General features: G+C 43.1%; 1 long non-coding RNA gene across 1 annotated transcript; it reads left to right on the top strand.

Annotated features, from left to right (window-relative positions):
* The first annotated feature begins 4,602 nt into the window (after positions 1-4,602).
* On the top strand, positions 4,603-7,095 carry LOC138923501 (uncharacterized). The gene is made up of 2 exons (XR_011437170.1): positions 4,603-4,773; positions 6,093-7,095. It is a non-coding gene; the product is annotated as an uncharacterized lncRNA (long non-coding RNA).
* The last annotated feature ends 5,464 nt before the right edge of the window (positions 7,096-12,559 follow it).

Genomic DNA, 12,559 nt, shown 5'->3' on the forward strand with positions numbered 1-12,559 from the left:
AGTCCAGTGGATGCCCATAGGTGGCAGCTTTTCCTCTTCCACTGTGACAAGTACGGTTAAATAGGTATTTCATGAGCCTGAAGAAAGCGCCATTCTCTACATGGTCTTTGAAATAGTTATTGTGACCTCCTTCTAGAGGTTGGTCCTGCTTAATCCTTGACTCTTAGTTGAAGTCACCTGAAAAGAGAATCCCATTTGTAAACAATGATACTGCTGTGAATATGACAAGAAGATTTAAGTAACCTGAATGATTTCCTTCCCTGATTATATGCCAGGGGATGCTTGCAGGGAAATATCAAGAAAAAAAATGTATTGAAAGGAATCACAAGCATTTCATGAATAATCCACACGGTGTTCCTGAATTGACAGAGTGCCGTGTCTGTGACTGTTTGTAGATGCTGTGCTGTAATCTGCTAAAGTCAGTATGTGATTACAAATAAATGACCAGAAGTATTTGTCTACAAAGGAGACTCAGGGTGTTGTGCACTCACTAAAGATCAAGTGTAAGTTTCCAGGGAAAGGGCTTGCTTGTTTGCACCTTCCGTTTTAGTCTGGTGATGGTTTAGGTGCAGCGAGGCACACAGGGGTGGATGCTTGGACTTAAAGACCACCTTTTGAATTGTTTGGCATAAACAACCGTTGTTTTTCTTCTGCAGGATCTTTTTTTCCAGTCCCATAAGCGAAGAGGGAAAAATATTTAAATTGCATAATTAAGGAATTTAGATTGTTATATTTCATATTAAAAAGTAATACTAATAGCTTTTGTAAAGGTATATCAAGAGAATCATTTTTTAAAAACTCATTTTCATTGAGTTTTTACTAGGTGTCTTTTGCCAAATTTATCTAGTTCGTAAATATAAACACTTGTCATATGTTAATGTTTATTATATCTGAATAATACAAAGACTTAAATAGTGCTCTAAAAGTTTTCCATGGCCATTGAATTTCCAACAATTTTTAGGCCTGCTGGATTTATTTTTTAAGTTAGTGTTTCAGTTTAAAGTTTTGCTCTTTGTTAAAAAATAGGAAACTTAGAAAAACAGGTAAAGTGGCAGTTCGTCATGTCCCAGGGCCCTTCTCACAGCTCGCCACCCCCGCATTCCAAGTCATTATCTAGTTTCTGAATATGGCATTGCAACCCTGATTGATTTATTTTTTTTTTTACTGTTCTGCACTAAAGCATTTGAGATAAGTTCTTAGTGTTGAGGAAATCCTGAATCCTATTGCCAGGGGGTTAAAAGAAATACAGCGACAGGCTATGAAATAGGGTTGTCATAACTTATCAGTGGCTAGTAAATAGGGTAGTTGCCTTCTGACACCATTTTGAGTGAAGGCAGTTTAATTGCATTGCCTCTGTTAAGATAAGCATTTGGGATCCATAGTCAAATGTGTGAATGCTGTGGTTAAAGTATTTCCATTATATAAGATCTGATTTCTTAAGTGATTTTTCTTTCTAAGTTCCACTTTACATTAAGTTATTTGGACAGTGTCTTTCACTGTGTGTGTGCATGGAGAAACGTCACCTACAAATGTATGTAAATTCAGTGACTGTGAAAAATTGGAAATTTGCAAACACATGATTGACAGTTGGTGATTTACCCCCATGTGTCACTACCTCCCTCACCCCCCAAAGCCTGTGAAAACAATTAAACAGTTCTGATTAAGAATTTGTAATTTTTTAGTTGTGTTATTTTTCCTTGAAGAAGACTCCTTCCTGTTGAATGAGTATTCTAGTTTCTGGGCATATCACATTCATGCTTCCAACCTCATTGCTTCCTGCAGCATAAACAGTAAACACTTAAACCACCAAGCATTTATCAGGATCCTCATAGAGGACGGCTGCGGCTATTTGAGCTAATTTTTGCATGCTTTGTCAATTCAAATTTTCTACTAGGTTGAAATCCACTTTGGTTTGCAGTGGTGATCAGTTTTATCCTCTGATGATTCAACCTTTTTGATTTTTGAAAGAGAAGTGTTAACCTTAGCAGTCATGTAGCACTTTAAATTCAAAACAAGAACTTGACTCTGACTCTTAAAATGATACTGTGTTTTCTTTTTGTGGAATGGGAGAGCTAAATGGATAGTTTCTGTCGCAGTTGCAACAGCTGTCATAAAATCAGAGAAAGTGCTGCAAGGGAAGCTCAGAAGTCATTGATTTCAAACCCTCATTTTCAGAGAACACCAAGGCCCTGAGATAACCAAGTTCTCTTCAGGGTCATTTGGTTTGTTATTTTGTCTCCATTCCAGGCAAGGGCTTTTCCCCCTATGCAGTTAAATACATGGTGGCTTTTATTTATAATCCTGTTTGATTTCCCACATTCCCCAAATAAACAAAAACTGTTTCTGCACTATGTTAGTGGCATTAAGAGAACTTGGATAATAGTTACCAAAACATTGTGTGTGTGGTTTTAGGGATTTAACTGTGGAGGAAGTTTTAAACCTTTGCTAATTTCAGACTGTGTGAGAGGAAGATTGGCCCTGAGCTAACATCTGTTGCCAGTCTTCTCTTTGTGCTTGAGGAAGATTGTCACTGAGCTGACATGTTGTGCTAATCTTCCTATGTTTTATGTGGGATGCTGCCACAGTGTGGCTTGACCAGCAGTGCTGGGTCCGTGCCCAGGATCCGAACCTGCGAACTCCAGGCTGCCGAAGAGGAGCTCTGGAACGTAACCCCTACGCCGCTGGACTGGTCCCTCACCCTTTTCTTTTTCTAATCATTTGATTAGCATCTGATACGGCTATGAAATCTTGGTCCTTTACAACTGAAGATGAAGTTAATTTTTTTTCCTTTAAATTTTCAGATAATGCATACCATTTCTTGACTTTCTTGAGGAAAAATCTGTTGAACTCTGGAAGAAAAACACATTTCATATACATTTTGATTTGGCCTACCATTTTTTGAACACTTTTTTATGTACCAGGTACTGTGCTAGTTAAGCACTTAACATGCACTAAATTTATCAATTCTTCACAACAGCCCAGCCAAGGGAAGTGAGGTGCTTTGAGGTTTTGTGACTTGCCCAAGGTCTAGGACGAGTCAGTAAGAGCTGGGCTTCAGACCTTGAAGGTGGAGGGTAGAGAGAGACAGCCCATTAACTTAGCCCCACAGCCGTTACTTCCCTTAATCCACTTTACCCGACCCCTACCCAGTGTAAAGCTGCACTTCATTGTCATGTCTTGTGTCATGTCATTGTGTGACTTGGGACATGCTTTTTGGAAGGCCCAGGCTTTATGTAGAAATCGAAGCTCTACTCCACCCCTTACTGCCATTCCGCCTGTCCCTGTTTTGCCAAATTTGGCAAATGTCAAAGCATATCCAGTCACATCATCCTTATTTGAATTTTCAGTTCCTTATTTCCGTGCCCGTCCAGGGGTGTTCTCCTCTTTCCTGGTATGCTCTACTGTGCATTTAATCTTGATAAATTTATTTTCTGCATCTCCAGGTGTTTTGTGGCAGGTTATCTGTCTCTAGAATTGCTGAATATAGAAGCTGGACACTCCCCCTTAATCTTTAAATCAAGAGAAAGGCTTGAGATCACATCACTGTGCCATCTAACGAATTATTTGTACAGATGTAGAAAAGATATTTATTGATGTAATCAGATGAGTGAAAGTTTAGTAAGCTTTTCCTGACATATTGACATACTTGGGCCAGCCGATTTTCTATCCTTAGCAAATCTCACTTAAGTTCTATTGGCATAATTAAGTGGGGTTGGATAAACCATCTCTTTTACTTCTCCATGAAGCCTGACACCCAGGGGTCAGGCTTTGAAACCAATACACCCCTTTCTTGGGGTTAAGTAAGAAAAGTAGAGACTGTTCTTAGGTTCCTGCGTCACATTTTCATCTTGGCTGTGGAAGAGGCAGCTGAAGAGGTAGCTGAGCCAAGGCCGGCCTGAAGAGGCGCACAGTTCTGGAGATGCATCTAAGCTGTTCCTTCTCAGGGCACCTTCCTTGAGGAGATGGGGCTCTTGAGCCACTTCCTTGTTCAGTGTGCTTGCCACTGGACTGCCGAGTCTTTGGTCATTCCCTCACTTCAGAGAGGGGTAAAGTGGAGTCTTGTCTTCCACCCAGGGTCAGACTAAAGTCAGTCCTTCAGGCAAAAATATGGTCCAAATTCAATCTACCCAAGAAGGTGCTGTGTTAGAGATGCATCCTGGGCTACTTCAAGAAAAAGGAAATGGCCAGTTTTTCCTCCAATGTTGAAAGATCACAGTGTTTAAGCCGAGATTCAATATAGTTGGCTTTCATTCAGAGGCCATTTACAAAAAAGGAATATCTATCAAAATGAGAATCCCACTTATTATAGAAGACACTTCAAGAGGCAGACAAGTCTTGAGATGGGGAAACAGCAGATTCATACCTCCCGTTTCATACACTCTGCTTTCACTCAGAATAGTGGGCAGAACTGCCCGAATTGTGTATATTGCGTTTTCTCTTTTGTTGGTGTTTGCTGATGACTTATAATTGAATTATCACATTTAATTAATAAGTATTTGGATATTGTGAGAATTCAGTTGGGTAATCATGACACATGCTTTGTAAACTGTAAGATCGCTGTGGCAGGCATTGATGTGATTCTCTAAATATTTCTGGTTCCAGGCATGTGGTAGGTTTTCACATCCCTCTTGAAGTTAAGTATGGCCATGTGACTTGCGTAGGCCAGTGGGATGGAGCAAAAGATGGACATCATCACATCTGAGTGAAGCTGTAAGAGCACAGTCAGTGTGCAATTCCTGTGCTCCCTCTCCCTCTGCCACAGCAATGTTCCAGGTGAGGTGACAAAGAGCAGAGTTCCCAACTGACCCCAGAGGGAGATGAGCAAGAAGTAATACTATGTTGTAGACGCCACTGAGGTGTGGGGACCATTTGTTATTACAATATATCTTAGCCTGTCCTGGCTCATGTACACACAACACATACAGCTCTTATGTGATATTGTGCTATTTCACACATAGGCCTAACCCAATCTACAAGGCTCTGGGAAAAGTACGGTTGTGAATTTTATTTAAAACTAAAACTTGAACTCTTAGCAGAAAAAGATAGCTCTAAGATCCTTCAAGGATATGTTTGAGTCGTGCCCTCTTTCCACTAAGCTGGCATGAACCTTCATAGATAAGGTGGAGAATTGCTGTTTAGTCAGCCCCTTCTCTGTTCCTCTGACCTACTTACACAGGTAAGTTCATTCAGTCCTAACGGCAACAATGGGAAGAACCCTGGGTATTCCTCCTTTGCTTGGTGTAGAAAGTAAGGCTGAGAGGTATTCAGTGTCCCAGGTCCCATAGCTAGCTAATAAGCAGATGAGGAAATTATTTTAGAGAGTCCAAAATGCTACTTCGATGTACAGTGACAATTTCAGCTTAATCCTAGAAATTGGCTGCGAGTACCTGCTTGCTGCAGATTAGTTGCCCAGCTTAAGGGTTAATAACTCTCGTTCTGGGTTTAAAAGGGAAAATGTAAGTCTCCTCACTGCACCTTGATCTTTCTCAATGACCTTTTTGTTTGTTTGTTTGTTTTTGGTGAGGAAGATTGGCCCTGAGCTAACATCTGTGCCAGTCTTCCTCTATTTTGTATGTGGGACACCAGCACAGCATGGCTTGATGAGTAGTGTGTAGGTCCACGCCCAGGATCTGAACCCTTGAACCCCAGGCCACCCAGTTGGAGCATGTGAACTTAACCACTATGTCATCAGGCCGGCCCTCAGTGACCTGGCAAAAAGTCACCCTGATAGAAACTTCAACATAACAAAGCCCTCACTCCTTAGTGGACCACTCCTAGCCATTTGGAGGAAGTTAAGTTACTCCTGTTTGGATGAGAGTGTAGACTGGACTCTTATCAGAGCTCTCTGTTTTATTACTTGATTCATTTTCCTGATTTATATTGTATCTTCTCATAAAAAAAAGAAAAAACCCTCCAGCAACCTAAACTGATGTGTTGTCAGAATGCTACACCTTTCAAATTCAGATTTTAAATTGCAAAGTCAAATATATTCATTTGCATTTAGTATAAAATAGTATTAATAACTGAGAGCAACATTTAATTGCTTGAGTATCATCATTTACCACACGTTCTTATTTTCATTTGTTCTTCAGCTGTGTTAATTCACCTTCGTGCATTTCTACGCTTGGACATGGAATAGGTGAACAGTTTGCCAGTCTTTGATGGGTGCTGCTTTATAATACAATTGAACAGAGGTTCTCAACCTGGCCCCCACCTCAACCCAATGAAGTCAAAATTTCTACATTTAAGGGCCCAAACATCAGTAATTTTTTTTTTCAAAACTTCCTATTTGGTTCTATTGTGAATCTAGGGTTTAGAACCATTGGGTTAGAGTCGTGGGCTCTTGTTGGTCAGACAGATTTGGATTCAAAATCTGGGTTCACTGAGGAAGTTATCTACCCTTTTAGTTTTGCCACCTGTAAAAAGGATAGTATTAAGTATAAAAGGATGTGTAGTAGGTAAAGGAGCATCATCCCTATCTAAGATCAAGTACCCAGGAGATTATGATTACTGTGGTTTCTTTTTAAATGAATGGGGACTACGTGTCAGGGAGAGCAGGAAGGAATGTCTCCATTTGCAATGAAGCAAACCCACCTGGACAGCGTTTGAGAAGCGACTTGCCCAAGTTCTCATGATAGGATCCTGTTTCCTCCAAATCTGATTTCATTGTCGTCATTCTGTGCTGCGTCTCCTTTAAATTTCAGCTCCTTAGTTACATCAGATAGCATTCCCTTAAACCAGCCAACAGAAAGGAGTTGGGCGCCTTTAGGAAGGGAATGTGGGCTGCCAAGAACCTTGCACAGTTCTGCCTCCAGCTGCACCCAGTCTGCTTTGTTCCTTCTTAGAATATTCTGCTGGACATAGCTCAGGGCTTGGGGAAGTGCAGGCACTTTTCTAGTAAGTGGGTATGTGGGCCCTGGGGTCTCAGGGAGGCATAATGGTTGGTGCAGTGGTGAAAGGGTGGGACATTGGAGTCGTTATGCTTGAGGCTCTGGCTCCAAGACTTGGAGCTGTGTGACTTCACACCTCTTCAGTGGTGATGATAATAGCTTTTAGAGTTGTAAGAAGGGCTGAATAAACAGATTTTGCCACTTGCGGATGTGTGACCCTGGATTAATTACTTAACCTTTGATATCCTCAATATTTTCGTCTGTCAAATGGGGTGATAATAATAGTGCTTACCTTGTAGGGTACTTGCGGTAATTAAATAAGATTATGTGAAGTGTTTAGCATATACCTGCTACATGCTCAGCGCCTAAGCAATTGTATATATTGTACCTTGTTATGGGAAATTACCTATAGAAAACACCATCCGGCTACATGAGATGTGATGAGGTACATTACCCTCATGAAGTCTGCTCCCTCTTATGAGGCCTGGTGGACGGTGGCCACAAAGTCGGGCCCATTGCACACACCCCTGCGTGGAAAACCCCACTCCTCTTTGCTCCTCTTGCTGAGCGTTTCCAACTTCATCCCAGCTTGCTTCCCATTTGTGGATCCCTTTGGTCTCCAGCGTGCCCTCTCTTTGTCTTGCCTTCTGGTTACTTCCTTATCATTGACTTTTCCATGGAGGATGGGCAAGGAAAATAAAGGCTAAGACACTGTTAGTAAGAAGTGTGGGGAGAAGACGTCCCTCTTATTTTATGGGAGGATACATATTTGCAATACCATTCCCACCTCATTAGCCTGAGAATAAGAAACCTTCACATTGGAAGAGCCATTTATAATCAACAAGGCACTTACAGGTCTATTGTTTCTAAGATGGATATTACCCCATTTTAACAATCTTCATAACTGAGGCACAAGCAGGAAAAGTGATTTCCCAAGACTGTTAGCTGGTAAGAACTCAAGCCTAGATTTTCTTACCACCTTTTTCTTTTTACCTCAGGTGCAGAGGTTTGAGTCAGTCAGCTCTTTAGTGTATGGCATATTGTCATCATTTGTGCAGATGAAGTTCCCCTGACAATATGTAAACAAATATCTGAGACTGTGTTCCAAGAAAACATTATTTATACAAATAGGGTCAGAGTGGATTTGACCTGGGAGCCATAGTTTGTTGATCTCTGCTCTTAGATAACCATTCTGCATTTCATATGAATTTTCTTGTTTATATGTGTCTTTCCAAGTGAATATTTTGTTCAGTGGGACTGTATTTTGAATTTACATTTTATGTATCATTTGTTTCTTATTTTTTAATTTTTCCCTAACTGGATGCCTTTAAGGTCCCTTTTGCCATGGGTCCATCTGATCCGTTGCTTCTTACTACTCATCCTGTTACTTGGGTTGCCCTCCCCATGGTTCACCCACCATGGCTCTCCCTGTGACAGACACACATGTTGTCTCCAGCTCTCACTGCCATCCATGAAGCTGCAGGGAACACGTCCTTGCACCTTGTCCCTGTGCACCTGTCTGAGAACCTGCTGCCTCCCAGGTCGTGGAGTGGGCTGATTTAAGCAAGTGGGCCACGTGGCTCCTCGGGATGGCTGCACTGTACACTTCCTCCATCTCTGCTGGCAGTTGGTGTTCCACTTTCTCCTGTTCGCCTATTTAATATCTCATTGTTTCAATTTGCATTTCTCTGATTACTAATGAGTTAGAACATGTCTTCATGTGCAAATAAGTCTTAAGTTTTCTAATTCAAAAGCCAAGTTCTTTTTCAAACCTTAGTGGTTCCTTCCCAAAGACTTCAGATCTTTTAATGGGACTTTTCAGACGCGCAAAAAAGTTATAGATGTTTTGTAATGGACTCCCATGTATCTACCTCCTGCATCACAGTTAACATTTTGTCATCTTCCTTTCAGCTTTTATCCTGTACTTTTTTAGTTGTTGTCACTGGAAGGTTTTGAAGCCAATCCCAGATCTCGTGGCATTTCACTCATAAGTCAGTTTGCAGCTCTGCCTGATCAGGATGTTTTTAAAAACATTATCACTATGCCATTATCCCAAATAACAAAACTGACAATTCTCCCTTAATATCCATATTCAGATGTCTTGAGTTGTCTGCATCTGGCTGATTGTTTCCTCATGGTGTCACTTGTTCCTCTGCCACCTGCCTGGCTGCTGACTTACAGGCGTATTTGCGCCTCCTCCTCCCTGTGGGAGCCCCACCTGCAGGCCGCTGATGGCCCAAAGCTGCCTTAGATCTCTCTCTGCCTGTCTGTTACCAGCCTCCTCAGTGCTCACGCTGTCACCCACGTCTGCGTCCTTCCCTGTCCACCTGCTCCAGGCCAGTGGAATATGAAGACCTGGGGTTCCAGCATCATGACCAATCGCGTGTTGGCTGTACACTAGTGTAATAGGCTGAAAAGTGACCCCTCACCTCCAAGTTGTCCATGTCCTCACCCCTGGAACCTGTGAATATATGACTTTACGTTCCACGAGGGTCTTTGCAGCTGTGATTCACGTGAGGATTTGGAGATGAGAAGATTCTTCTGGATTGTTCAGTGGGTCCATTGTAACCATAAGGGTCCTTATAAGAAGGATACAGGAGGGTCACAGAGTAGGAGATGTGATGACCGAAGCAGAGAGAGGTTGGAGTGATTTGAGGAAGGGGCCATGAGCCAAGGAATGCAGGCAGCTTCTGGAAACTAGAAAAGGCAAGGGAACAGGTTCTTCTCCAGAGCCTAGAGAAGGAATGCAGATCTGTTGTCACCTTGATTTTAGCCTGTACGACCCACTTTCAACCTCTGACCTCCAGAACTGTAAGATAATAAATTTGTTTTGCTTTGTGCCACTAAATTTGTGGTGATTTGTTACAGCAGCAATAGGAAATAAATACTCCCTGTATCACGTGCTTTATGCCAAAGCTATAAACCAATATGGTAATGCCTTCTGGTTCCCTCTTCCTCAAATACCCACGTGGCTTCCTCCCTCACCTCCTTCACCTTCCTGGGTTTCTCTCTACTCATATGCCACCTACTCAGAGAGGCTTATTTCAAATAATACACACACTCCCATCACCTTATTTTCCCCTTACCCTGCTTTATTTTTCTTCATAGCACTGATTACAACCACAATATCCATATGTAGATGTATGTTTCTTTTTATATATGAGAGCAGACGCTTGGTTTGGGTTGCTTTGCCTGGCACAAAGTAGGGGCTTCATTAAATATTTGTTGACTGTGTGAAGGAAGGAGAGATCTTGCTTGTGGTGCGAATCCTCTACCCTAAGGGCTCCTTAAATGACATTCCCACTTACCTGTATTCTTACTGTAGTTTGTGTATTTCTTCCTTGAGTCTTTCAATAAAACAAGGGCACTCTGCTTAAATCATGGAATGCCTCAAACACACAGCGGGTTGCCAACAAGAGATCGGCATTAATTCTACACTGCAAATGAGAAAAACAAAAGTGCCTGATCCGAGGCCAGCAGCTTTTTAAAACCATAATGGTGGGGATTTGGGCTGCTGTGCCGGGCAGAGGGCAGAGGTGAGTCGGATGACTCTGATGGAATGGCTCACCTGGCTTTCCAGGGGGAGATTTATTTCATCCTAATTCACTGTCAAAGAGCAGCAGAGCTGGGAGGGAACTGAACTGGGGAGCTATCTGGCTTCACTCCCTGCCTTTGCCTTGTGACTACTGAAACATTCCCTGGGCTCCAGGGTTAAAAAAATAGATACCCCATTCCCCAGCATCATCCCTTCTCCCATTCTTGTCTGGCCCCAAGCTTCCCAGGCTTCAGCAAGACACTTGACAGGTTTTATGATACTGTTGGGGACAGAAATCCTGGCTCGATGCGAAGGCAGTCAGGCGGACTGGTAACTGTCGCAGGCCTGGGGGACTAACACTTGTGCCTGGCTGCCCGAGGCTTTGCCTGGGTTTCCAGCAGTGTGCAGGCTTGAAGAGTCAATGGCCCCAGGAGCAGCCTTGAGCCACTGTGGGGTGGGGAAGTGTGGATAAATACCTCCTTCTCCTCCCCTTCTGCTGGGATGATTCTCCAGCACATTCTACACTGTCTCCGTCTCCTGTCATTTCCCATCAGCATGGAGCTCCAGTGCCCTCAGCAGAAGGGAGCTTGACAATGTCCCTTTCATTGGCTTCCTTTCCTTCCCTGCCCCCACTTTCCTGCCAGTATTTCCAGGGATCATCTCCCCCCAGAATGCATGCTCTGCATTGTTGTCTCAGGACCTGCTTCTGGGGGAACTCGAACTGGAAATCAGCCCCCAGCTCCACCTTAACCAGTTGGTTCACTTCCTGGATTCTCTCCATGCTGGTATCTGAGCGGCTGCTCATGCCATGCCCCTCCTCGAGAAAACCACTTCTGTTCCTTTCTGCCTAAGTCCTACCCACCTTTTAGCAGCATCTTCCCTGTCCTCCAAGTCCCACCCTTATCTTTTCAGATCCCTCTGTCTGATTCATCAGTTAATGTCCCTCTTTGCCTTTGGCACATATTCACTGCCTTGTGACAGCCTCACTCCTTCGCCACCGCACCCCTTCCAGCCTCCGTCCTGCCCCCACAGACCACATCCTGCCCTCTTTCCTCCTTGAGACGTTCCCTTACTTCCCTGCCTGTACTGTCCTCCCCAACACCTTACGCTGGATGTTAAAAGGCCTGGTAGAGTTTGTCTTTGCTGATTTCTACCTAAACAGCCTTTGGGGACCTTGAGGACCAGACAATATTTTAAATGCATCTTTTTTTTTCCTTAGTGCCGGTTTTGATGACTTACCCTGTGCTGTCTCTTCTTCATCCTCATCTTCCAGCTCTGCACCCTCTGCAGTGACCTCTTCCTTCTCCTCTTCATAGCTTTTGCTTTTGGGAGTTAACAATGTATCAGCCACTATGAGAGACGCGCATTATCTCATTTAATCCTCCGTAACTCTATGGAAGTAAGTAAGAGACTCTCCATTCAGAAAGGTTAAGTACCTGGCCCATGGTCACAAGGTCAGGAATGTAACAAAGACTGGGTGATTCCACAGGTCTTAATTATTCTTAACTGCTTAACTGTACATACAGTCTTTCCATCCATCCATCCATCCATCCTTCCCACCAGCGGCACTTGCCTACTCTGCCCCAAGCACTGCACTTAGGCTCTTGGTATGCAAGAGAAGCTTCTAGACTTATGAGGGAAATATGTACAAGCCATTACAATACAAACTGTTAAGTAAGAAATCAGAAGGGAATAAATGAGCCGGGGGGAGGGGGAAACAAGGAAGGGTCACATTTTTCAATCACATAGGTGGTGTCTGATAAATATGAATTATTTGTTGATTAATTTGGCTCTGTTTGCTCCCCGGGACAAGCATCTGCTCTCCTGATGAAACGAGCACGTGCGTAAAACGTAGTTTGTAAATTCAGAAGCACTTAGAAATGTAAGGAGATGTGCTGGCGGTTACTGACAGGTGCGACAGCTGTGGAGATGCCTGACACGTAGTAGGTGCTGAATCGTGAGAGCTGCTGACGATGAATGTCAAGGGCACAGTGGCTCTGCTAGCCTTGCTAATTTAAAGGAAGAAAGCTTTGCCATTGTGAAAATACCCCCTCCTTCCCTTTTCCCCTCCAGTCCTGTAGCAGTGATAGGACTGCAGCCAGAAGGGGAGCGCATTTTCATGAAAATTCTCCAG

This window comes from Equus caballus, chromosome 3 (assembly GCF_041296265.1).
Source record: "Equus caballus isolate H_3958 breed thoroughbred chromosome 3, TB-T2T, whole genome shotgun sequence".
Taxonomy (NCBI): domain Eukaryota; kingdom Metazoa; phylum Chordata; class Mammalia; order Perissodactyla; family Equidae; genus Equus; species Equus caballus.